Here is a 27,093-nt window from a genome sequence, read left to right as displayed (position 1 = left end):
ACAAAAGCTTCTCAGTTTCAAGAGGTCCCATTGATTGATTGTTTGTCTCAGAGTCTGTGCTACTGGTGTTCTATTTAGGAAGTAGTCTCCTATGCCAATGCGTTCAAGACGTGGTTATGGCTTTATCAAAAGGCATCTTCTGAGGCCAGGACAATATGGCACCATCCCTGAAGTGGCCTTCGCAATTTGGAAAAGGTACAGTGCCCTTTTCTTCGAAGGCAGCTGAATAGGCAGTGGGCCGATGGCTTCTGATGTGCAATGGAACAGCAGCTGAAACAGTTATTCTTGAAGAGTAACTAAGCTCACGCCTCGCAATAGTAAACTGGCATTTGACAGAGGGATGTGGAGAAGAACGGGATGTTAAGATGAAGCCATATATACACAGCCAAGAATGGACAGCTGAATTAAAAAATCAACAACAATTTCCAGAATTTAAAATCCTGAGTCATGACATGACACTAGTGGAATTCAGGTGTTTCTGGTACATGGACTGCTCTCACCCAATGTGAGGTTGAACTGTCGACCTTGTGTACATCCTACCTCACAAATGAGTCTGTCAGATATGCTAAGCCTATAGGCTGAAGATGATGCCCCAACACTGTGGAGAAACCTCAGGTGACTGTCCAGGCAGCTGGCTGTTTCTGTCAACTCACAAATTTTTTGGAAGTTGCTTGCATGCACTTTCTGTTTTTATTTTTGTTAGCTAATATTATTTCCTTCTTGGGTCTCTGAGGGAGTTGAAGATTAGTTAGTTATAGTTGAAGGTTAGTTAGTTATAGTTGAAGATTAATTAGGATAGAAAGTGAATTAGATACATTTTGGACTTAACAAAATAGGATAGATAATGAAATTATTTTCTCTGAATTTGTCAAATACAAATGGACTAGACATTGTTTAGACATTTATTACTTGTATATATTGTATATAGTCATTGTACTTTTGTATATAATTTTTCTTTTGTTAGTTATAACCTTTTTCTTTTTTTTCCTTTTTATTAAAATAGAAAAGGGGAAAAAAAAATAAATACATTTTAAGATTGAAAAAAAAAAAAAAAAAAAAAAAAAAATAAAAAAAAAAAAAAAAAAAAAAAAAAAAAAAAAAAAAAAAAAAAGATTAAGTGGGGGGATCCTTCTGAATGGCAAACACCAGGCTATTCAGAATCACATGAACCTAGAAACGCCTCTGGGGGCAGCCCCATCTATTCCAGCTTTCTTGTCAGGAAAGCCGCCTACTACCTCGTTTAAGAGTCAAGGGGGAATGTCAGATGTGGTATTTTTAAGCTCTTTACAAAGAGACACTCACTTATTCATTCATGAAAACATATTAGGCTCCTAATACGTGCCATTCACAATCCTAGGAACCAGGGATATGGTGTTAAACAAAACAGACTTGACCTTGAACGTGTCGCCTTACGGTCTGATGGGAAAGACAGATCTAAAAACTAAGCGTCTTTGCATATGATTAAAGGTCAGACGGAGAAGGAAACAGTCTGATGAGAAAGAAACAAAGGGACTTGACTGCACTGAGTGGAAGCGTGAGGGTTCTCCGGAAGCAGCACTTACGGCAGGGCAGGACAAGGTGGAGTGGGTCTGTGCAGTGTGAGGGGTGGGCACACAAGCGATCATTTGGAGACCTCAAGTTGTTTTATTTTGTGCAGCAGAAGGCAGTGAGTGACTTTAGTCAAGGCAGAGATGGGAGGAGGTTTGTGCTCTGAAAAGTACGAACAGAGAACAAGACAAGGGGAGGCTGAGGCAGTGAGAGCAGGAGGAGGGGTCCAGGATAGGCTCTGAGTTGAACAGAGAGAGCCGTTCCACGTGGGCAGCGCAGGGAGGGAGTGGGCATCAAAGATGGCCCTGGTTCCTCGGAACAGCTGATTGACTGGTGGGGCTGCGTGCAAAGGCACGAACAGCAGGGCGCACTGGTGTAGCTGACTAGTTCAGGATCAAAAGATCGGTTCTGAGCAGAGAGTTAAAAAGTTAAAGATGCCTTTGAGACCTCCAGATGGAAATGCTGAGTAAGTGGTGGGATTAAGCTCGAGAGAAATGTGATTCGTATGCTATTCCGCTCTGCAGACCCTGAGGAACTCAAGGCTGGCCTGCTTTCTTTGAAGGTGAATGAGTCTTCCCTACTCACAAGCTAGGCGGCAGCAAAATGAGAAGGGAACACAGACACCTTCTAAGAGCTTTAAAGAATGCTCATCCTCAACTAGGGAAAAACCACCCTCTGAGGACGCAGAGAAGTCTCCTATAAACCAACTACAGATACCGTACACCTCATCCATCTTAAAATGATAAAATTATATGAACACCTAAGTCCAGAGGCCAGCCATTCACAGCTCTCCTTCCCATTCTCTGACTCTTACACCCATTCTGCCCCCTTCTACAGTGTTCCTGAGCCTTAGTGGGGAGGGATAATGCAGATGTTCCATTTTAAGGCTGAGCGCTCAATAGTCACTTGGTTTCAGCACTTCAAACACCTATGATGTTTCTGCATTTAACTACTGGCCACCGCAGAGAGCAGCTTCTCTATGATTGGGAGCAGCACTAATCTGGGGATATCACTCTAAGGTTTATTTGCACATATTGCATCTCTTGTTTCATGGATGCCCTGTAAAGCAAGTCTTAACTGTAGATTATATATGTGTGTGTGTGTGTGTGTGTGTGTGTGTGTACACACGTGTGCTCATGCACACTTGTTTGTGTGTACGAGGTGAGTGTGAGCATACCACAGAAAGCCTGTGGTGGACAGAGGACAACCTAGGGTGTTTGCCGTCACCTTCCATCTTGTTTGAGGCACGATCATTTGCTGTTGTACCTGTGTGTACCAAGCACGCTGGCCTAGAAGCTTCAAGCACTTCTGGGGTTGGAGCTGGGATTGTAGACTCACTGAACTCCATCTGGCTTTTCATGGCTGCTGGACATCCAAACTCAAGTCTTCCTGCTTGTGTGGCTAACACTTTACCCACTGAGCCATCTCCCCAGCCCTGTTTTTGTTTTGATTAAACCAAAAATGCCATGATTCCAAAAATCCTTTACTCGCTGAAAACGTTCACAATTTAATAAGCATAAACTGCAGACGCAGGCTCGCCACGCTTGACTTCTGGAGGGCGCGCGACACTTAGCACCACAGAGACTGCCAAATCCAAAGATGACGTCATGCACATCTGCTGATTCACAGGGAAAGGGGAGAAATGGGAGGAGGCGACCTAGAGCAAGCAAGATGTGGGAATTGTGATCACATTTTGCTGGAAAGGAGGCTGCTGAGCTAGACAACCACACAGTAACTGTCAGTGGCAGCCAGTGAAGTTAAAAAAAAAAAAAAGAAAGAAAGAAAAAAAAAAAGGCAGAAGTTGATCTGGGGGACTTGACACCAAGCAGTCCCTTTTCAGTTTCTGAGGACATATTTTCCACATTGAACTCACAAGAAAACATAAACATTTTTTCCTTTCATTGAAAATAGATTTTTTTCTCACATATGTATCCAGATTATGGTCTCCCCTCCGTTTACTCCTCCCAGTTCCTCTCCACCTCCCCTCCCATCTGGATCCATCCTTTCTGTCTCTCATTAGCAAACAAACAGGTGGCCGGGCGGTGGTGGCCCACGTCTTTAATCCCAGCACTCGGGAGGCAGAGGCAGGGGAATCTCTGGGTTCCAGGCCAGCCTGGTCTACAAAGTGAGTTCCAGGACAGCCAGGACTAAAAAGAGTAACCCTATCTTGAAAGAAAAGAAAAGAAACAGGAGGGATAATAAATATAATATAATAAGAGCGAACAAAAACATCAGAATTGGACAAAACAAAACAGGAGGAAAGGAGCCCAACGGAAGCCCAAGAGACCGAGACCCACTCAGTCGCACACCCAGGACTTCCAGAGAAACACAGAACTGGAAGTCATAATATACAGAAAGGACCTGTAGGGTAAAAAGAGAGATAAAAAATATTCAATAAAATAAAAAGGGAAATAAGATGAAGTTTAAATTTTTCTTAAAGGAAAAGGCCTGGCATGACACTGTGAGACAAGGCTCCCCAAAGATGCCATCGACTGCGGGGTACACAGTCTGTCCTTAAGAGTAGTTTGTTTCCCCATGGAGGCACCCATTGGAGGAAACTACATTTTCATTTGCACGTGGTTATCTATTGGGGATAGCTTCTGGGTTAAGGATGGGGGCATGTGTCCACTTCTCCCTTTATCTCTAGGACTCTATCTGGTGCAGACCCTTGTAAGTCCTGGGCATGCTGCCTCAGTCTTTGTGGGTTCGTAGGAGTATCAATCATGTTGATTTAGAGGGCCTTGTTTCCTTGGAGTCCTCCATCCCATTCTTTCTGCCTCCTCTTATTTAGGGTTCCCTGCACCCTGAAGGGAGAGATTTGATGGAGACATTCCATTTAGAGCTGAGTGTTCCAAGATACCTTATGCTCTGCACACTGTTTGACTTTGGGTGTCTCTGTTTTTGTTCCCATAGGTCCCTGGGCTATTGTGTCTGGTTCTTGGTCACCCAAGCAGCATCATGGTTCCATCTCAAATCAGATATTGGTTGGTTACTCCCACACACTTTACACCGTTGCCCTACCATATCTTGAAGGCAGGAATATGAAAGGTGTGTGGCTGGCTTGGTTTATATTTCTCCTTTGGGAGCATGCCGAGTACCTTCCTGTACCAAATATGCTAGAACATGGGATTGTCTTAGTTAGGGTTATTATTACTGTGACGAAACACCATGACCAAAAGCAATTTGGGGAGGAAAGGGTTTATTTCTCTCAAAGTTCCACATAACAGTTCATCTTCAAGAGCAGTGAGGGCTGGAATTCACTCAGGACAGGAACCTGAAGGCAGGAACTGATGCAGAAGCCATGAAGGGATGCTGCTTCCTGGCTTGCTTCCTATGACTTTGCTCAGCCTGCTTTCTTATAGAACCCAGAATCACCAACTTAGGGATGGCACCACCCACAATGGGCTGGCCCCTCCCCTATCAATCACTAATTAAGAAAGTGCCCTACAGCTGGATTTTATGGTGGCATTTTCTCAGTTGAGGTTCCCTCCTTTCAGATAACTCTAGCTTGTGTGTCAAGGTGATGTAAGACCAGCCAGCACACTCATTCTGGATGATTTTTTTCTAGTTCCATCCATTTACATGTGAATTTCATAATTTCATTTTCTGAGTAATACTCCATCATGTAAATGTACTACATTTTCTTTATCAGTTCTGCTGAGGTACATCTAGGCTGTTTCCAACTTCTGGTGAGCATGAATAAAACAGCAAAGTACACGGTTGACAAGTGTCCTTTGGGTATACATCCTAGAGTGCTATAGCTGTATCTTGAGGTAGATTGATTCCCATCTTCCTGAGGAACTGTCGCACTGATTTCTACAGTGGCTATACAAGTTTACACTCCCACCAACAATGGAGGAGTGTTCCCCTTACTCCACATCCTCACCATCATGAGCTGTCGCTTGTTCTATTATTCTTAGCTATTTTGACCATTGCAAAGTAGTTTTTATTTACATGTCTTTGATGGCTGAGGAGGTTGCAAATTTCTTTGTTTCTCAGCCTTCTGACTTTATTCTTTTGAAAATTCTCTGTTTAGATCTGTACCCCATTTTTTAAGTAGGTCATATGTTTTCTTGATATCTAGTTTTTGGGTTCTTTATATATTTTGGATATTGGCCCTCTACTGGATGTGGACTTGGTAAAAAATCTTTCCCCATTCTGTAGGCTGCTGCTTTGTCTAAGCAATGGTGTCCTTTGTTTTACAGAAGCTTTTCAGTTTCATGAGGTCTCAAATATTTATCAAATGTTGATCTTTGTGCCTGTGCTAACGTGTTCTCTTCAGAAAGTCCTTTCCTGTGCCAATGAGTTCAAGTTTATTCTGAATTTTATCTTTTAACAAATTCAGGGTATCTAGCTTTATGTTGAGGACCTAGATCCATTTGAACTTGAGTTTTATGCAGGGTGATAAGTATGGATCTATTTGCATTCTTCTACATGCAGAGATCCAGTTTGACCAGCACCATTTGCTGAAGATGCTGTCTTTATTCCAGTGTTTATTTCTGGCTTCTTTATCAAAAATCAGATGTTCATAGATGTATAAGTTTATGTCTAGGTCTTCAATTTGATCCCATTGATCAACATGTCTGTTTTTGTGCCAATAGCATGCTATTTTTATTACTATAGCTTTGTAGTACAACTTGAAATCTGGGATGGTGACACCTCCTGCAGTTCTTTTATTATTCATGATTGTTTTTACCTATCCTGGGTTTTTTGTGTTTCCATACAAAGCTGAAAATTGTTCTTTCAAGATCTGTAAAGAAATGTGTTGGAACATTGATGGGTACTACATTGAATCTGTAGATTGTTTTTGGTAGGATGGGCATTTTGTTCCTTTGATTCTTGTTGTTTTGTTGTTGTTTGTATGTTTCTATTTTTATTGATTTCAATAAATATAAGTAATTTATTATTTCTTTCTGTCTACTCCTTTTGGGTGTGATTTCTTCTCTTTTGTTTTAGAGCTTTCAGGTATACTTTTAAGTTACTAGTATGAGATCTCTCCAATTTCTTTTATGTGGGTACTTAGTGCTATGAACTTGCCTCTTAGAACGGCCTTCATCATGTCCCATAAGTTTAGGTATGTTGTGTATTCATTTTATTCAATTCTAGAAAAGTCTTTAATTTCTTTCTTAATTTCCTTCTTGATCCATTTTTCATACAGTAGTGAACTGTTCACTTTCCATGCATTTGTAAGCTTTTTCTTGTTTCTGATGTTGCTAATATCCAGCTTTAATCTACGGTGGTCAGATAGGATGCAGGGTGTTATTTCAATTTTCTCCTATTGTTGAGACTTGCTTTGTTCTGAGTATGTAGTCAACTTTAGAGAAAGTTCCATGGGGAGTGGTAGGGTTGCTGGGCTCTAGTGGAGACACATTGTCCTGACTGTTATTGTGTTTTTTACTCTGGTGTCTAGGCATCTGCTTGGGAAGATTGTACTTCTAGGTGCTGACATCCGGTCTTGTCTTTGTTGAAAACAAGCATTTTGTTCCTTGGTTTCTGTTGCCCTTTCTGGTTCTTAGGAGAGTGTGGTGACTGTGTGTTGCATGCTAGGAAATTCTTCTGGGATGATAAGTGTGGCCACTGAGGCTTATAGATTAAATGTTTTTCTAGGTATTAGGACACTTAGGAATGCGGATGGGGAGGATCTGAGGGGGTCCACAGAAGGAAGGAATCCAGGGTGTTCTACCAGCATCTGCCTAGTCACCTAAAAATGGGGGCAGAGAGTGAGGAAAGGCCACAGCACATAGTCTGCTACAGAGCTGGGGATGAGACCGAGGGAGTGGACTTGGAGGAGCTGAGGGAGAGGTGAAGATGACTTAACTTGAAGTTAACCTACTTGCTTTGCTGGCCAGAGTGGCCTGCAGATTCCCAGGGAACTCCTGTTGGAGTTGGGGGACAGGATAAAGCAATGAGTGGAAGGAAGCAAGTTTTTGTGGTGGGGGATCTGGGTGATCCACTGTACAAGTTGGGGGGGGGGTGGAGGGAGGTTTCAGCAGGTGGTCTGCTACAGACCTGGGGATAAGACTGGGGATTTGGAGGACCTGAGGGAGAGGTGAAGACCTGCAGTTAGCCAATCTGCTTCTCTGGCTGGAGTGGCCTGATGATTTCCCAGGGAGTACCTAACACACACCTTTAAATTAATCTTAAAGACATTTTGTCCAAGGCAATCACTTCAACTTAATACAGCTTCAAACACTTTTTCAGACACAAAATACCATGTTTTAGATAGCCAATGCACAGGAACATAATATCTAGAGTAAATGACTATCTATGATACATGGATTTCTCATGCTTATACATTTCTACCATGAACATGAGTGGCAACAGTACACCCTAAGTATCAATGAAAATGAACTAAGTATTTAATCCTAAATCATGCATGTTTTCACACAACTAACTCCTGAAATATGTTTTTTTAAAGGCTCAAAGTCCATTGTCATGAGAATATTTATTTAGATAAATAATCTTCTGATCACCTACTGTGTATAAGGAAACATGTAGCACACAGTGGGTAAGATGACCATTAACTGAGCCAAATTAGGATATCTTTGTAGACAAAGAGGGCCATGGAGACAATGAGTAATGATATTGGTAACTAAATAATAGTAACAGTAATATTTACTAACTTTTATTGATTATTATGTGGGTGGTTCTGATTGTTTTCTTTTTTCCTTTCTTTCTTTTTCTTCTTCTTCTCCTCCTCCTCCTCCTCCTCCTTCTTCTTCTTCCTTTTTTTTTTGAGGCAGTTTCTCTGTTTAGCCCTGGCTGTCCTGGAACTTGCTTCATAGACCAGGCTAGCCTCAAACTCAGAGATCCACCTGCCTCTGCCTCTCAGAGTGCTGGTATCAAAACTGTGAGCCTCCATACTCAGCAGGTGGATGATGGTCCTCAATGAAGCATTTCTACTTGATATCCTTTAATTATAGTAAATTGTATTCTTAATTGTAGTAAAATACACAAAAGCATATTATCTGGTTTTAAGTAAATTGGAGATATTAATTAGCACATTAATGTCTACAACCATTACTATCGTCAAGTATCTTTGCAAATGCAAACTCTCCACTCCTTAGGCAATAATAACCTATTCTCTCGGCCCCATGACCTCTGGCCACCATCATTCTTCCTGAGCATCACAATTTTATGAGAAGAGCCAGAAATACACTCATTCCACTTGACTCTAAGGTTAACTGTTTCAACCAAGACAATCCAATCAGGATCCAAAGTGAACATTATAACAAAGTATTAAGTTTGGGGTTTTTTTTATTTAGTTTTTTTTATTCATTTTACATACCAACCACAGATCCCCGCTCAATCCCCCCCTCCTGCCTCGCCCCCACCCCTACCTCTGCAACCTACTCCCCCATCTCCTCCTCCGAAAGGGTAAGGCCTCCCATGGGGAGTCAGCAAAGCCTGGTACATTCAGTTGAGGCAGGACCAAGCCTGCATCAAGGGTGAGCAAGGCATCTCACCATAGGGAATGGGCTCCAGAAAGCCAGCTCAAGCACCAGGGACAGATCCTGATTCCACTGCCAGGGGCACCTCAAACAAACCAAGCTATACAACTGTCTCCCTTATGCAGAGGGCCTAGTTGGGTCCCATGCAGGCTCCACAGCTGTCGGTCTAAAGTTCATGAGCTCCCATGAGCTTGGTTCAGTTGTCTCTGTAGATTTCCCCATCATGATCTTAACACCTCCACCCCTTGCTCATTTATTCCCTCTTCCCTCTCTTCAACTGATCTTGATAGAGGGAGACATTATGGGGTTAGGGAGAAACCTGGTGCTAGAGAAATTACCAGGAATCTACAAGGATGACACCAGATAAGACTATTAGCAACAATGGAGGGGATTCCTGAACTGGCCTACACCGGTAATCAGATGGGTGACTACCCCAACTGTCATATCTGTCATCCAGTATCTGATGGAAGCAGATGTAGAGATCTACAGCCAAGCACCAGGCCAAGCTCTGAGAGTTCAGTTTAAGTCTGGGTTTTTAAGAACTGAAGCGTATGAAATGATTGCCAGCAGGAAAGGGGATTGTAGCTCAGTGAGAGAGGGCCTGCCCACAATGCACAATGCCTGGGTTTGCTCCTAAGCATCACAGAAAGAATATATATATACACACATATACATTTAAAGCAAAGGATTTTACATTAAAATTAACTTGCTTATTTTATTTATTCATTTATAGTATTGGTGAATTGAACCCAAGACGTTGTGCACTGTAAGGAAGTACTCTACAATTGAGAAACATCTCAGACCTTTTTTACATTTTATTTTGAGGCAAGGTCTCACTAAGCTGCGTACATTGACCTTGAAAATAGGTTATGCCTATGTTGGCCTTAAACTTGTCATCCATCTGCCTCATCCCACAGAGCAGCTGAGAATAGAGGCCTGCACCACTAGGCTTGGTTTAAATTTTTTAACATCAATTTAATAAAATTCTATTTATAAGTTTTCTACTATATGTTTTATGATGATGTTTGTGATGGCTATTCTTAGTTGTCAACTTGACTATAGCTGGAGCAAACTACAATCCAGAAATGGAGGGCACACCTGTGATCTGGATCTTGAGGAAGGAAGGCACATCTTCAATCTGGGCCACACCTTATGCTGGAAGCCCATATAAGAACAATGGAGGAAGGAAGGGTTCCTTTTTCACCTGCTTGCCCTCGACTTGCTAGCATATCCACTCCTTCACTGGCATTGGAGCCTTCTTCTTCAGGATTCCAGCATGTACTGAAGACCAGCTGAGACACCCAGCCTTGTGGAACTGAACAACTACTAGATTCTTGGACTTTCCATTCACAGCTAGCCATTGTTGGGTGTAGGTGGACTGCAGCCTGTAAGTCATTCCAATAAATTCCCTTTATACTGTCCTCGTTGAGATTTCTATTGCTGTGAAGAGACATCATGACCATGGCAACTGTTATAAAGAAACACATTTAACTGGGGTGGCTCATGTACAGTTCTGAGGTTCTGTCCATTATCATCATGGTGGGACATGTCGGCGTGTAGGCAGACATGGTGCAGGAGAAGTAGCTGAGTGTTCTACATCTTGCAGGCAACAGGAAGTGAACTGAGACACTGGGAGGTATCATGAGCATATATGAGACCTCAAAGCCTGCCTCTATGGTGACACACTTTCTCCAACAAGACCACACCTACTCCAACATACCTCTTAATAGTGTCACTCCTCTGGAGGCCATTTTCTTTCAAGCTACCACATTACACTCCCTGGCTCCCAAAGGCTTGAAACCACATCATAATGCAAAACTGCATTCAGTCTATCTTCAAAAGTCCCCATAGTCTATAACTGTCTCAAACTTTTTTAAAAGTATAAAGTTCAAAGTCTCTCCTGAGATTCACGTAATCTCTTAACTGTAATCTCCTATAAAATCAAAATCAAAAAATAGATTACATATTTCTAACATATAATGGCATAGGATATAGATTACCATTTCAAAACATAGGGAAGGGAGCATAATGAGGAAATACTAGACCAAAGCAAGACCAAATACCAGGTGGGTATACTCCAAACTCTGCACCTCCATGTCTTGTCAAAAAGCTCTTCAGATCTCCAATTCCTTTCAGATTTGTTGACTGCCAACACACTTCTTTCTCTTGGGCTGATTCCATTCCCTGTTAGCAGCTTTCCTTGGCAGGTATCCCATGACTCTGGCATCTCTAACATCTTGGGGTCTCCAAGGCAATCCAGGCTTCAACTTCACAGCTTCACAAAATGGCCTCTCTAGGTCTTCTTTCAGGGACACCCTTGACACATGCCTGGCCTCAGGGACTTTCCTTAGTCTCAGGGGCAAATTCCATAGCCTCTTTCTTCTGTCCTTAACTCTAGAACCACATGGCCGAAGCTGATAAGTTCTGCTGCTTGCTGGGGCTGGAACTTGGTCCCCTCATTCAATTACCTCTTCACCAATTTTCTGTCCTTCACTGCCTAAACTTGGCTGTCTTTAAACTTGCTCTGTAGCCCAGGCTGGCCTCAAACTCAGAGATCCACCAGCCTCTGCCTTCCCAGTGCTGGGATTAAAGGTGTGCACCACCACACCTGGCTTCAAGCTTTTAATTCCTTTTCACAAGTTGACAATTTAGCTGGGTGAGATCTTGCCCTGAAGTCACCACTCCCTTTATTCCATTTCTTAATCTGTTTGTCTCCTTGAACACAGGACTTAGCTCCTTTCCACTTTCTGGCACTCCTTTTCTCCTTAAACATTTTTCCTTGCTCAGCCTGTTCCTTTTCATCATAAATCTTCATTAGAATTACCACTAGTAACCACACAACAGAGTCTATACTAGGGTGTTTTGAGAATTCCTCTGCCAAGGGAATTAATCCAAAACTCTTCACTTAAGACTCGGGCAAACTTTTGGGATAAAGGCAAAAAGCAGCCACATTTTCCACCAAAATATCACAAGAATGATTTCTAGTCAATATAATAAAACTCTTCTCCTCTGAAACCTCTTGAGCCAGCCCCCTATAGTTTAAATCATTATCAGCACCATTCCATGCTCCAACTAGTATAGCCCATTAAGCAGTGCTTAAACCATCCCACTGCTTTCCTAACCCAAAGTACCAAAGTCCATATTACTCCAAACAAAAACATAGTCTGGTTTATCACAGCAATACCCCAGTCCTTGGTACCAACTTCTATCTTAGTTAGGGTTTCTACTGCTGTGAAGAAACATCATGACCATGGCAACTGTTATAAAGGAAAACATTTAATTGGGGTGGCTCACTTATAGATATGAAGTTCAGTCCATTATCATCATGGTGGGACATGGCGGCATGCAGGCAGGCATGGTGCTGGAGAAGTAGCTGAGTGTTCTACATCTTGCAGGCAACAGGAAGTGAACTGAGACACTGGAAGATATCATGAGCATATATGAGACCTCAAAGCCTGCCTCTATGGTGACACACTTTCTCCAACAAGGCCACACCTACTCCAACAAGGCCACACCTCGTAATAGTGGCATTCCCTTTGGGGGCCATTTTCTTTCAAACCACCACTATATATATACATTCTGTAAGTTCTGTGACTCTAGAGAACCTTGACTAACATAATGTTCTTGTTTATTTATTAATAAATCTCACACATTAGTTAGTTGTACCATGCCATAAACCTTTTTATTGATAGGATGATCAGCCAAAACATGCTTAGAAAACCCGAGTTTATAAAAGAACCACAGAGTCCCATCACTGGGAGTTAGTGAAAGCAGAAAGACAAGACATTTAAAAAATAAGTGGAACTATTCTGTGTTTAAGTGACATATAGATAACCAACTGGACATACCCAAAGGCAAAAAGACACAAGAGCCTGGGTTTATCTCTGAGGAAGAATCTACAAAGATTATTGACATACGGGAACAGAACAGGACAAAGGAAGAGAGCTGAGGACCTGCACAGGGTGGGGGCCTGCAAACAAAAAGTACCGAAGAGAACAGATCTAAGGGAGATAGTCAAGGAAACCGGAGGTGACTCAAGAGACTACATAAGACGGATACCACAAGATGAGGTCATCGTCTCAGATATCAATTAAGGAGCTGAGGCCGGCCACTCACTGAGTTTGGCCACACACTCACTCAAAAGTACAGAACTCTGACAGCATTTTTCAATAAGAGGCTTTGTTAGATGCCTACATCAGGACTGGGTGAATGGGGCAGGACATAGAGACGTAGAGTGTGATAGGACCACAGGGAACTGATGATGATGGGATGAGAGGAAGGTGGTAGTGGATGAAGCAACGTGGTTTGCACTGGTTATCAACAGGGGTGACATGGCCCCTCAATGGGCATTAGCAATGCCATTTGGAGACGTTCTGTTTTTTGTTTTGTTTTTTTCGAGACAGGGTTTCTCTGTGTAGCTTTGCGCCTTTCCTGGAACTCACTCTGTAGCCCAGGCTGGCCTCGAACTCACGGAGATCCACCTAGCTCTGCCTCCCGAGTGCTGGGATTAAAAGCGTGCGCCGCCGCCGCCGCCGCCGCCACCACCACCTCTGGAGACATTCTGGTTATCTCAATTCCAGGGTGCTACTAACATTTGGTGAGCGGAGGCCATTGTTGCTGCTTAACATTCTGCCGTGTGCAACATGGTCCTTGCAACACGGAATTATCCACCCCATAGTATCAGCAAGTGACAAGGAGAAGCCCTGCTTGAAAGGGTCAGAGAGATCTGACCGTTTCCCTGGGGTGAGAAGTTACCAAGTGGAAGTTTCAAGAAATGAAGATGAATCACGATCCCACTGCCTAGGGGCCCCCGAAACAGTTCAAACTAAATAACTGTCTCGCCTATCCAGAGGGCCTAGTCCAGTCCCATGGGGGCTCCACAGCTGTGTGGTCCACAGTTCATGCGTTTCCGCTAGTTTGGCTGGCTGTCTCTGTGTGTTTTCCCATCATGATCTCGATGTCCCTCGCTCATAGAATCCTTCCTCTCTCTCATCAGTTGGACTCCTGGAGCTCGGCCTGGGACCCGGCCGTGGATTTCTGCACCTGCTTCCTTCAGTCACTGAATGAGGGCTCTATGATGTCATTTAGGGTATTCAGCCATCTGATCACCAGAGTAGGCCAGTTCAGGCACCCTCTCGACTTGCCAGTAGTCTATGGTGAAGTCATCCTTGTGGATTCCTGGGAACTTCCCTAGCACCCTGTTTCTCCCTATTCCCATGATGTCTTCATTTATCATGGTATCTCTTTCCTTGCTCTCCCACTCTGTCCCTGTTCCAGCTGGAACCTCCAGTTCCCCGTCCCTGATGCATGAGGCAGCTTTTTGGAGCCCAGTGCCTAATGTGGGACACCTTGCGCAGCCTTGGTGCAGGGAGGAGGGGCTTGGATCTGCCTCAACTGAATGTACCAGGCTCTGCTGACTCCCCAGGGGAGACCTTGCCTTGGAGGAGGTGAGAATGGGGGGAGGGGAAGACTAGGGGGCAGAAGGAGGGAGGAGAGGGGGAATCTGTGGTTGGTATGTAAAATGAGTAGAAAATTTCTTAATAATAAAAATTTCTTAATAATAATAATAATAAAAAAGAAATGAAGATGAACAAGTGATAAATCAGTGTCTATCAAAATAGGGAGGCCTCTGACTGATGACAGAGACCGGGTGGAGGTGAGCACCAGAGAACAAAAGTCCTTTTGCTTGAAACCAAAGGGATCAAAGCAGGAACAGTAAGAACGCTGAGAAGTAGGGATTCTAACAAAGAAAATGGCAAGAATTCTTACCTATGTCCTTGATCATATTAGCGAAGCAGGGAGAATGCTAAAAAGATGTGGGGGAGGGGAGGTCCTGAGAGAGGGCACCCTAGGGAACAGCCTATGGAAGTGCAATCAATGAGAGGAGTGTGCAAAGATTAACTACCTGGGAGATCTCGTGGGGGCGAGCCATCAACTGAGTGTTTGGAATATCTTCAGGTAAAAGGCTGGTTTAGTCCGGTAGTGGAAGACAGAGTGACTTAGGATTTTCAAAGGTCGGCACTGGCCGGGTGGCTCAGCAAAGAACAAGGGAGATGTCACACTAGACACTTCCACTGAGTTCATTAACTTGAAGCGCAAGGTAAGGCATGAGAGCAAGACCACAAGGAATGAGGGTGAGGGCTACAGTCAGGGCAGGGGCAGGCTGGACCAAAGAAAAATGAACGGACAAAGGTTGGAATGCTCAGGTCATATATGGTCATTGTTGGATGTCGAATCTTAAATGATAAGTTATTTCAAATCATCATTTAAGACAAAGTCAAGCATCTAATTGGCTGTAGACACGTCCTACAGGGAGTACTCAGGCATCCTGGATGGCACCATATTAAACACTTTTGTACCAGCATCAGTCCTGGGGGGCTGCCTATTTACCAAGTCTCTTCTTAGGTACGCCAGTCACGTTAAGCCCAGATCCCCGTGTCTAGTCACAGCACACACCAGTGGCACGGTCATCTGCAGTTCCTGAAGACTTGGGTAATAATAATTACTCAAGTAATCATTATCTCTGTCACCAGGCCAGCACAATGCACAGAACTGAAACCACTACCACCCCGAAAGAGCTACAAGTGAAACCATATCCCAGAAGAATGGGTGCCTAACACCCATCATTGCAAGACAGACATCATGCCCACAGCCACTGCTGAATCAGCTTCCCTTACTTCCCATCCCAACCCTACTGACTAAACAATCTAGACATAAACGCCACTAAATGATACTCATTTTATAATTTTCAAGAGCAACATATGAAAACCATACGTCTATCCCATCATCCTCTTAGCTGCCAGGATGACACTTGCTGCAGCATGCTCTTTATTAAACTGGAAAGGTAATTTTTGATTTTGCAAAGGATTGTGGCAATTAGCAACACGGACTGAATAGAACCAATTGTTCGGCTGGAAAGATGAAAGGCAAACCTTACGAAAAGAGGGTAAACTGCTCTCAGCACAAATGTGAGGCCCTAAGTCCAACCCCTCACACACATTAAAAACCAGTTGGCAGGATGCACTTGTAATCCCAGAAATGGGGAGGTGGAAACAGGTATGTCCCTGGGCCTGGTGGTCAGCCTGACCTAACCTAACCGTCAAGCCCTGGTCTCAGTGAGAGAACCTGTCTCTAAAGTCAAGGCAGATGGCTCCTAAAGTTGACACCTAAGGTTGACTCCTGGCCTCAGCAGGCACACACACCTGCCCACACGTGCGCATGTGAGTGCACACACATACACACACACACACACACACACACACACACACACACACACACACGGAAATAATATTAGTAATAATAAATAACAAAAAAACCCAAAGGTCTCTTGAAGACAATAAAAATGAGTTATTGACTGAGAGAAATATTTTCGTGTATGAACAGTTCTGCAGGTAATGCCAGTATCAATTTCCTGATATTGGCCTTATTTTAGTCATGATATTCTGCTATTGTTATGATGTTATCTTTACAGGAAGGTGAGTGACGGACATGCAGGGCTTTTTTTGTGCATTTTTGGGTACTTTCGTCCAAATCTGTAATTATTTTAAAACAAAAATGTGTTAAGCACACACACAGGTAACACACTGCAGATGAGCCAGTCTGAGCTAGACCAAGGCTAGCAATTCACAAGCTGGACAGCTTTAGGAATGTTAACCGGAACCGGAATTCTCTCCAGCTTCCTCTTAAGATGCAAAAGCCAATGTTGTCAGCATTACCATATAGCTTCCATTCCCAAAGTATTTCTGTGACAAACACAATAGAACATTCAAATAAATGATATGACTTCAGGTACATACAATAGTGAACTTCAAGGAATATTATGAATATACTTCTATTCTCCTTACTAAGCTCCTGAGCGATCATTCAGTCTTGAAGACTGTATGATTAGCGTTATTAAAAAGCTGAATAAAGTAAATTACCCTGCTGTTTTAAGAATAGGAGAAAAGCCATCATAAGAGAACTATAGTTATGTCAGTACATGAAATGTGCTTGCAAGAGTATTTTCAGTCTCTAGAATTGTTCCTACTGGGAATAACAAGATGAATGATGATTGTCAGTATGTTAAAAAAAAAAAAATAGAACCTCCACACTTCAAGATAACATGCTAAGTTCACTGCCTAAGAGGCTCGGCTTAACACTCACAGCAACCCTAGCGGTAAGTACAGCTGTTAACAACGCAAGCAAGCGGAAGAGGAGACAGTTTGCTCATGGCCAGGTTTCTTATGACGCCGAAGCCCACCGTTCCTGGATGAAAAGGTCCTCCAGCATGCTCTGAAGATACGAGAGAGAGCATGGACACTGGCTTCTGCTGAGGTCTTCCATCCGACACGAAAGAATGTAACAACTAACTAAAGTAATGAGGTCCACATAACTCCAGTAATTATAAATGAATTAGGGAGCCCCATGCTCGGCCTACACAGAAGCCTCAACAAATTCAGAGGAAGCAGCTCTAACAAAAGAAGGCTCAGAAAACCCCACTGCAAGCTTCAAGACAGCTAGGCCATCCCACACGGCCTGGAAATCCATCGCGGGAAGTCGGAGGTCATCTCACTTTTACTGTGTATATCACTGCTAAAGCTGCTTTTCATTTCTTCCCATTTCTATGCTCGATATATCGAACATGTTTCTGGAGTCAGCTGTTTTGAAAACATAATTATAAAAAGAGGAAAATAACACTTTACACTGCTAGGCACTATGAAGATAAATACATTCCAGTTTGTACATGATAGATTGTTCTCTCTTGTCCATAAGTAAAACCCTCCCTGTAACTGACAACAGTACTGCTTGTCATCTGACAGTTAAGGTGCTCTGAGTCCTGCAGGAGAAGGTTAGTAGAACTTGACAAGATCCCCTGAATCCAGAAGCAGCTCTGCCCTCCAAGTCTACAACACAGAATGGAAAGGGGTACCACTGAGCATCGCTTCTCAAAGACAAATTGAAAGCTGTTAGTTCAGAATTCCATTCTGGGCAGAGGGACAGCCCTGATGTTGCGGTTATAAAGAACAACGGGTCGGGAGGATGGTTCAGTTGGTAAAGTACTTACCAGGCAAGCATTAGGTCCTAAATTCCACCCCAGCAGCAATGTAAAAAGCTGGCTACAGCAGTGTATGCCTATAATCCCAGCACTGAGGACTGGGGTGGCAAACACAGGAGGGTCCTGGGGCTTTCCTGACCAGTGAATCTGGGCAAATCACTAAGCTCCCTGTCTCAAAATCTACGACAGAGAGCAAGTGAGGAAGATCCTCAATTCTGACCTCCGGCCTCTGCGTGCGTGAGCACACACATGTACACACCCAGAAATATGCACATAGCAGGCAAACTCACGTATGTGATCTGAAGGCAGTGGAACAAAGATACAGCAGGTGATGCTGAATCCCTGACAGTCAGGAGCTAGGTAACTCAGCTTCTTCACCAAAAACGAAACAGCACGGGGCTGGACAGATGGCTCACAGGGTAAAAGCACTGGCTGCTCTTCCAGGAGACCTGGGTTCAGTTCCCAGCACCCACACGACAGCTCACAACTGTCTGTAATTCCAAGTCTAGGGGATCTGGCACCCTCACACAGACATACATGCACACAAAACAAAATAAATAGCAATGCTAACTAATATAGGTAACTTATGTTACCCATAACAAAGGTGCTACAGATTTGGCCATTACAAATACCGTATAATATTAGTACTATTATTCAGCTTCATAGAGGAGGAAATTGAGGCTCAACAGGTTCCATGACCTGTCTGGCATCACACAGTTGGGAAAGCCAATGCTAAAATTTAAATGGCGAGCACTTAGAATCAAAAGCTTCCCGATCTCCTCAGTCATGGTGCCCTATGCTCTTAGTTACTTCCCAACCCATCCTCTGAAGTCAAGGAACCCATCTGGAAGCATGGTAAATTATTGAAACATTAATTTCAAAGCTATATATCTCTATATAAGATTGAGATATCTTAGACTAGGTTTCAGAATAAGCCAACAGTAAAACATGTTAACTGTATAAGAAAATGCCTGGGAACTCTTCAAATAGAAGAAAGCCATACTATTATTTTGCCTGAGACATGAAAAGAGGTACTCCTTCACCTCGTTTAAATTTTTAATAAAAACAGACAAACATAGGAGCGGTTTAAGAACACCAAGAGCTAAGATGATCGTAATGACATGAAGATTTAAATAATGAAAGAGGATAGTCCTGAGTGTGAAGCCAGGCCCAGCTCCATCACAAACAAAATCGCTTACTAGATTTGGAGAGACTAAAAGGATGCTGGAGGCAGTGAAGATGCTGGGAAAGAACTGTTTATGTGCTGGTGTGGGTAGACGTGTACACAGAGATTCACTAAGACTCACACTATAAAACAGAGGGTGGAGACTACTGAAATACTCCTTGGCAGGCACTTGGCAATTACAGTAGTCTGTCAAAATACTTGTCTGGAGGCTGGGAAGAAAGTTCAGTCAGTAAAGAGCTTGTCATGCAAGCCTGAGAACTTGAGGTGGATCCCTAGTTATCAAGTTAAAGAGCTCGGGGTGGTTGCTTAGGCTCGTGATCCCGGGGCTGGGGAGGCAGAGATGGAGATCTCTAGGGCTTGTAGTCTGATCTCAAAAAGACAAGGTGGTTAGTGTGTGAGAAATGAAAACCAAAACTGGACCTCTGACCTGCACACACATGCCTAGTGCACGCACGCGCACACACACACATACACACACACACACACACACAGACTCATACATAAGGTATTTCTTACTGTAAGTTGCCAAGAAAGAGCAAACTATAAAATTGTACAAAAGTGTAATACCAACTTCTTAGTATTTATGGTCTAGGTAGTTGGTTATACTAAAACATTAATTGTTATTATCTCTGCAGAGTAGGTCTGGGACAGATACCCTTGTCTTTTATTTTTCTTTATTATCTTATATGCATGAGTGTTTATTTGCATTCAAGTACGTGCACCACATGCAGAGACCAGGAATGGGCACCAGATCCCCTAGAACAGATGATTGTGAGCCACCATGTGGGTGCTGGGAACAAAGCCCAAGTCCTCTGCAGCAGCAGCCAGTGCTCTTCACAGCTGAGTCATCTTGCCAGCTTCAGTTAGACTGGTCTTTGAATAATTACACCCAACACAATGCTGTACACACAGCCGTCTCTGCTTGAAAGAAAGTGATCAGGGACTGATAATGGTGACTAAAGTTTGCTCTGGTGCATGTCAAAGGACACAGCATATATCCTAGCCACCTTATTTATGCATATTTCATGTATTTGAATTTTCCAAATCCTCTGTTGCGACCAGCCCCACTGAGCTCGATCCTTACCCAGTCTCAGACTGCTCCCCACCCATGCTCTAAGAGCACTAGCCCCATCCCAGCCTTAGTAAAGGAGCCAGTTAAACATCTTAGCACAGAGAAGACACTAAACACAAGTTAGTCTATTGCTACTAATAGACCCAAAGTGTCTCTACTGTGGCCACTAATGAAGCCAGAGCTTTAGCCACAAGAAACAGCATCCCGAGTCCTCCCCACTTTTCACCCCGACACCACAACGCAATAGACCCAGCAGTAGAGAGAGGACTGCCTATTTCCTTATGAAGACACCTCATAGGCACTGAATTTGTCATAGGAGGAGGCTAGCCCACAATCTATTCAGGCCATTAGTTCTACTGTTTGCTGGGTGCCTAGCTAGGTACTGGCAAGACCAATTCAAGTAGAAAGGGGTTCATAATGTAAAAACTCTAAAGCATGAATTCTCACTCTCCCCACACCTAATTGTAGAATACATCCTAGACTCGGTGGAACACACCAGAAAGAGAAAAATCAACCAGGAAAATCCAGATCGATCAATGTCCCCACTCTGCTGCCCAGGTGCTACAAAAACATTCCTATGTAAGTAGCTTTTCTTCCAAATGCTTATGCTCCCAAAGTGCAAGAAGACCCTTCTAGAATGGAAGGATACTGGCACACTGCTCCCATTATTCCTCATTTTTACCTCCTTACTCCACACACCCATCCCCACTGTCTATTCTACTCTGCTCTTCTCTGGCATTCAGAAGCTGACCTCTGTATGAGAGAACTACCTAGCATCTCATCTCTTGCCCTCTAGCTTTCCCTTGGCTTACTGAAGGAACCAAACGGAAAACGAAGAGCAGAGAAGTCAAGATGCTAACCTCTACTCCCACCCCGGACTCTGTCCTGGGCCTGGCTCCATTTACCACTCCATAGCCAGAGTCCTCACTGGGTCCCCAAAACACAGGTTCCTCTCTTGATTCTTCTGGTCCAGGGGAAGGAAATGGTCCTCTTTCTTCCACTGGCTGTTCCAGAATGCTAAGTCATCATCAAGTAATCCCTTAGTCTCTTTGGGTCATTTGTTCAGTGTCCCTTCTAGAACCCTATAGGGGTGCCATCCCATACTGAAGTAATTGAAACAGTGTTTTTTCAGAACTACGAAGTCTAATGTCTAGAAAATATCTAAATAACTGTGAGGTCCTGACGTCTGGCAATATCATCGCTGTCTGTTTACTAAGTAATGGCACTTTAGCAAGGGCTCAGTATCTGAGTATCAATTATAGCGGTATCTGCATGCCTTCTGTAATCAGTTTGGGATGCTCACAACGAGGACTTCAGGGTCTTCAGAAGTTCTGGGTATTCAGAAGTGAGTTACAGGCTTTGCTTTAAAAACGAAACAAAACAAAAACAATTCTTTACGGTAATGTGCAGAAAATAGCCAGCTCCCTGCTGTGCCCAGACAAGCCTTTACCCCAGGCCGCTCTATGCTCGCAAGTCCTGCCACCTGCTATCATCACCACCCTGGTACATCTATAGGTACGTTGACGTTCACGAGCACACACAACTGATTCTATGCCAGTTCCAAATCTGAAATGGTTCTAATTTGTGGAAATAACAAGAAAATTATGTTCTATGATTCCGAATGACATCATTCTGATTCCAGGAAAAAAAAAAAAAAAAAAAAAAAACACTCCTGATTCACTCAGACTTTAGTGGGGACTGCAGCCAAAGAACAATGTTGGTTCCTCAAAGCCGTTATCCAACTCCTCACACACATACCTGCTTTAGGGGAAATGTGTGTGTGTGTGTGTGTGTGTGTGTGTGTGTGTGTGTGTGTGTGTGAGAGAGAGAGAGAGAGAGAGAGAGAGAGAGAGAGAGAGAGAGAGAGAGAGGGGAGAGAGAGAGGGAGAGAGAGAGAGATTGCCTATTTTTTAGAAAGCTTCGCCATCTTTCTTCCTTCTCCACACGCTGTTGCTTGGATATTGCTGTTGTTTTGAGACAGGGTATCTCCACGTTTCTCAGAATGGCCTTGAACTCTCTTCGAAGCACAGGCAGCTCTCGAAACCATGACCCACCCACCTGTCTTAGCACCCATGCTAAGAACACAGGCACAAAGCACCAAACCTAGCTCCCGGTAATTATCACCTGGAAGTTTCCCTAAGCATGACTTTTTAGCCTATATTCTGATCGCACCATGGTGTTTCCTTGGGCACACTCTTTTATTTGTTACCTTGATTTGGGGCATGCACTTCAGTGCGATCTCTCCTGCCTCTCTTCTATCCTGTTATCTTAACTCTCTTCTCCTTCCCTGATTCATCTTCAGATTGCAACACACTCTCCGGCCCCCAAGCATGAGCAGAGTACCCTAAAATGCACACATGTACTCCTGACGCCATGCTGGGGACAGAGTTCAGCTCTTCAGATGTGGTGCTCCCCCTGGGACTCGGGTTATCCTTGGGGCACCTGATTAGAGGCAATGGAGGTTGCCCAGGCAACCACTCCAAATTGTTCTAGGATGCGTGGCAAGTACATTTTCCACAGCCTGATATGAAGGTCACACTAGCCAGCCCTGTGACAGTTGAAGGTGAAGTGCCTGTACAGTCAGCCACCAGCTGGAACGAACATCCATCAAGAGGCGCTCAATAACATTTGCATAACCATAAAGCTGTCAGATTCCCAAGGCCGTAAGAAGTCTGCAAAGGGACTACCGCAAAGAACCAAAGATGGTAGATTGGAGGCTGAGTAACAGTCGGTGTGTGCACTGAAACCACTAAAGAAGAACACTTTAAAAACAACCAGATGGAATTCAAGGGCTATGCTGGTGACAGCGGGCTACCGCCGTTTTCTCCGGTGATTTAAGAGCAGGTCTACCTGATAAATAAGCTGGAGGGTCTGGGAAGAGTTGCAATGCACCTTCTTATTTCCTATGATTTCTCTAAATGAGAAGCATTTAAAATGTTAGTCTCAAATAGCAAAACCCAATAATGCAGAATACTAACTTGCCCATTAAATTGTTACCCCTGACTAAATCGCAATCAAAACTCAAATCCAGTAGGGGAAGAAATCAACCAGACACAGAGGCAAAGCAGACGCCTAGTATGTGTGCTCACAAAACTGTAAGCTGAAGGAAGGATGTCTCTGCAGGAAAAAAATATGAGAACACTCTGGCTGATTTACCACAAAATACACGTGGTCAACACTATACAGAAAAATGCTCCGTCTAGATTTAAGATGTGTTTTAATACAACTGATAGGGTGGCTCAGGCACGTAAGCCTAACACTGAATGACTGAAAGATGGGAAATGCTGCGAGTTCAAGGCCAGCCTAGGCTACAAAATGAGTTCCAGGCTAATCTGGGTTACAGAATGACAGACTCTGTCTCAAAACAACCAAAACACACGCACGCACACACGCACACGCACGCACACACGCGCACGCGCGCGCACACACACACACACACACACACACACACGCACACGCATGCACACGCACACGCACCAGACTGACAAGAATATACTTTTGGAAGAGCAACCTGATAACAGATCTCAAAAGCTTTCAATATATGTAATGCGTTGGAAGGTTATCTCGAAACCAGACTCAAACAAGCACGCAACCCTATGTCCAAAGATGTTCTCTGTCGCAAGGGTTGTTGAGGAAACAGCAGGACACCACCTGTGTGTCCGACAAATCCCTGCAGCCACTGAAAATGATGATAAACATTTAGTGCCCACATGGGAACTCTTGTAAAGGGAGACATTTATGACAAGTAGCATGTGGAGCATAGCATGATTCCATTTCTATGGTTCTTAAGAATGTAAATTAGGAAGTGGAGGGGATCGGTATACTTAACACAAAATGTTATCTTATTTCTGTATAGTGGAATGGTGAGTAATTTTTATTTCTTATACTGGGGTCTGATCTTAATTTTTTTTCTGCCATGAATAAAAAACTACTTCTTATAATAATAATATTTACATTTTAAATGTTAAAAATAAATTATAATTTACTTTTGTGCATACCAAGACACTTATTTCTAACCCAAATTTTGCTTTTGGCCAAAATCATAAAATCATCCTGTAATAGCTGTCTCTAAGCATTAGAATACAGGAGGTGAAGGACATCTCTGCATTTGAAGTAAAGAGATGAACCAGGGATTAAGGATGACATCACCGGCATCAATTCCTGGAAGCCAGGTGAGTGGCTGGGAAAGCTGCAGCCTGGGGCATGGGGGGTGGTGATCCCCCAACATCATAAGGGAAGCAAGGCTGCCTGGGGCTGGATGAGGATGGTTACAGACCACCCCTGGCCACAGAATCCACAAAGCAGGCTCCAGCAGACGGCTAGAGTGACACGCTGCTGACGGGGCAAGGACAGGCTCCAGGAGTGTGTGGCTTTCCAATGCAGTGTTCTGAGATCCCCGGTTGGGGAGGACATGGACAGCTGGGGACAGTTTAAATACTGTGCCTAATGGTGCAGATTTGACCTCAGGAAAGCAAAGCCATTTATTTCCACCCGCTTTGACACATAAAATAGCGAATACTTGCTACTCTGCATTGCATCAGCAATGGTGACAGCATGGCTTGAATCAGTCACAATTATCCCTCTCTAACTGTAGCTTCCTCCCTGCAAATTCAACTCGTGGCTCTTTTTTTTTTTTTTTCTGAAGACAGGGTTTCTCTGTGTAGCTTTGCGCCTTTCCGAGTGCTGGGGTTAAAGGCGTGTGCCACCACCACCCGGCCAACTAGTGGCTCTTTAAGATCCAACTCTATCTGGCTGCTGAATACTGGTGACTTTCTAGTGGAAATCACCGCTAGGGACATTTAAATGTACTAACTTGGGGAGGGGGCGGGGAAATCAGCGGAAAATGTTTAACACACACAAGGCAGGCAAAGGTTTATTTATTTTTATTTATTTTTAATTAATCATGCACACGGCTTCCTCTACCCTTGCAGGAAGTTTCCATTTGGTTTCACTTAATAATGGCAATGCCTTATTAAAGGGCTGGGTTTTACCTTCATTATGAATTCCTTCAGATACTGGTACATGCTTATTATACATCCTAGTGATGTTTTTGCCCTACACTAAAATGATTGACAGTAGCCTAGCCAACCCCAACATCAATTCTTCATTTTTTTATGTTTTATTAACATACATTAATTATACATACTACTGGGTTTCACCGGACATTTTCATGAGTGTGTATGTTATTTTGATCATATTCACCCCATTTTCTTGACTCCTCCAACTTTCCCTGACCCATTTCCTCTTCCCAATAGTCACTCTTCTGCTTTTATAGATTTTTGTGTTTTTTTCCTCATGACCTAATGATTTTTATTACAGTTGCTTACGAGAGCAGGGTGAGGGGTTATCCACAGGAGTATAGGCACCTTACCAGTGGTTATACCACTGGAGACAAGGGCTCTCCTCCCCACCCCCAGCAACCATGAACTGCCTATTACTCTTCAGAGAGGAATGGGGTCCTCCGAGTCCCTCCTCTCAATTCTAGTGTGTACCTGCCCACCTCCCTCTCTCAGTATTTGCTAAGAGGTCACACTTCAAACTGCATGCCACAGAGATTTCCAGAGACTATTTTGTAGTGGTTATAATTCGCATTCTATGTGAATAGTCTAGCCTCAATAGCCGATCCCAGGATGGAGAGGAAACAAAGAGATTCTTCACCACAGAGGGTCCTTGCGCAATGTGGTGGGCTGAAAAGTCAATTACCTCTGCACTAAAACCATCATAAAGCCAGTTCCGAGGCAGACCCTGGCTTAATGGACACCACCATCCAATGCTCCCAAGAGAGCGATTTTTGTCAGATGCTCTCCATACTCAATCACACTCCAGCCATAGGCTGTGACTGCGCTCTCCCATGTAACGTGTCTGCAGCGTCCTAAAGACCCAAAACCAACAGAGAAAGCCCCCTGAGGAGTTAATCCTAATGTCAGCAACATAAGCCACATAAGCATAGCTGTGTGCACCCCTCAACCAAGGATGTCTCTGCAACACCACACACAGCACCTTCAAAAGAAAACGATGCTTTCATTTATTTCACTCTCCCAAACTGAACAAGAATATACACCTTGGAGAAGTATTTGCCCAGGGATTCTAATTCCTGCATTTTTCTCTGAAACCAAGTAAGAGTAAATAAATAAGCAATATATAAGCAGTGGTTTAAAATTCTAATTAGAGCTTTTTTTTTTTTTTTTTTTTCGAGACAGGGTTTCTCTGTGTAGCTTTGCGCCTTTCCTGGAACTCGCTTTGGAGACCAGGCTGGCCTCGAACTCACAGAGATCCGCCTGCCTCTGCCTCCCGAGTGCTGGGATTAAAGGCGTGCGCCACCACCACCCGGCCTAATTAGAGCTTTGTTGTTGTTATTGTTGTTGCTTTTTTAAAGCAGGGCTATACTTCCATTAATCTAACTTGGCCAAGTAGACCACAGAACTTGGCTTCTTATGCCAGTGTTCTGGAGCATTCCAGCATGCTGCTCGGTGCATGCCCCCGGCACTGCCACACTGCTGTTACTATGTTGGGATTACATGGGAACAGAGGCACAGATCAATGCAGGAGCTCATACTCTGTAACTCTCTCTACCCTCCCTCCTAGGCACTCAAAGATCAAAATTCACTCAGCATGTGAGCATACAATTATAATTCCAACACTCAGGATGCTGAGGCAGGAGGAGGATTGCAGTTTGAGGCCAATCTGCACTACAGCGTAAGACTTCATCTCAAAAGCAAAACTAACCTCACGCCTCCCGGAATGATTGCAAATCTCTGCAATCTCCAGACTGCTACTTGGGCACATGTCCTGAACTAGTTAG

General features: G+C 43.6%; 1 protein-coding gene across 11 annotated transcripts in view; it reads right to left on the bottom strand.

Annotated features, from left to right (window-relative positions):
- Osbpl6 (oxysterol binding protein like 6) overlaps positions 1 to 27,093 on the bottom strand; it is a 199,385-nt gene that overhangs the window by 138,630 nt on the left and 33,662 nt on the right. Inside the window, exon 2 of one of the 11 annotated variants that reach the window (XM_052725740.1) lies at positions 12,294 to 12,417. The exons of the other annotated variants lie outside the window; for them this stretch is intronic. The gene's annotated coding sequence lies outside the window, so the exon portion shown is untranslated. The remainder of the gene's footprint in view (positions 1 to 12,293; positions 12,418 to 27,093) is intronic. 11 annotated transcript variants of the gene reach the window in all.

The sequence above is a fragment of the Peromyscus californicus genome, unplaced genomic scaffold, assembly GCF_007827085.1.
Source record: "Peromyscus californicus insignis strain IS unplaced genomic scaffold, ASM782708v3 Scaffold_7__1_contigs__length_154581171, whole genome shotgun sequence".
Lineage (NCBI taxonomy): Eukaryota > Metazoa > Chordata > Mammalia > Rodentia > Cricetidae > Peromyscus > Peromyscus californicus.
This window is presented reverse-complemented; position numbering and strand designations above follow the sequence as displayed.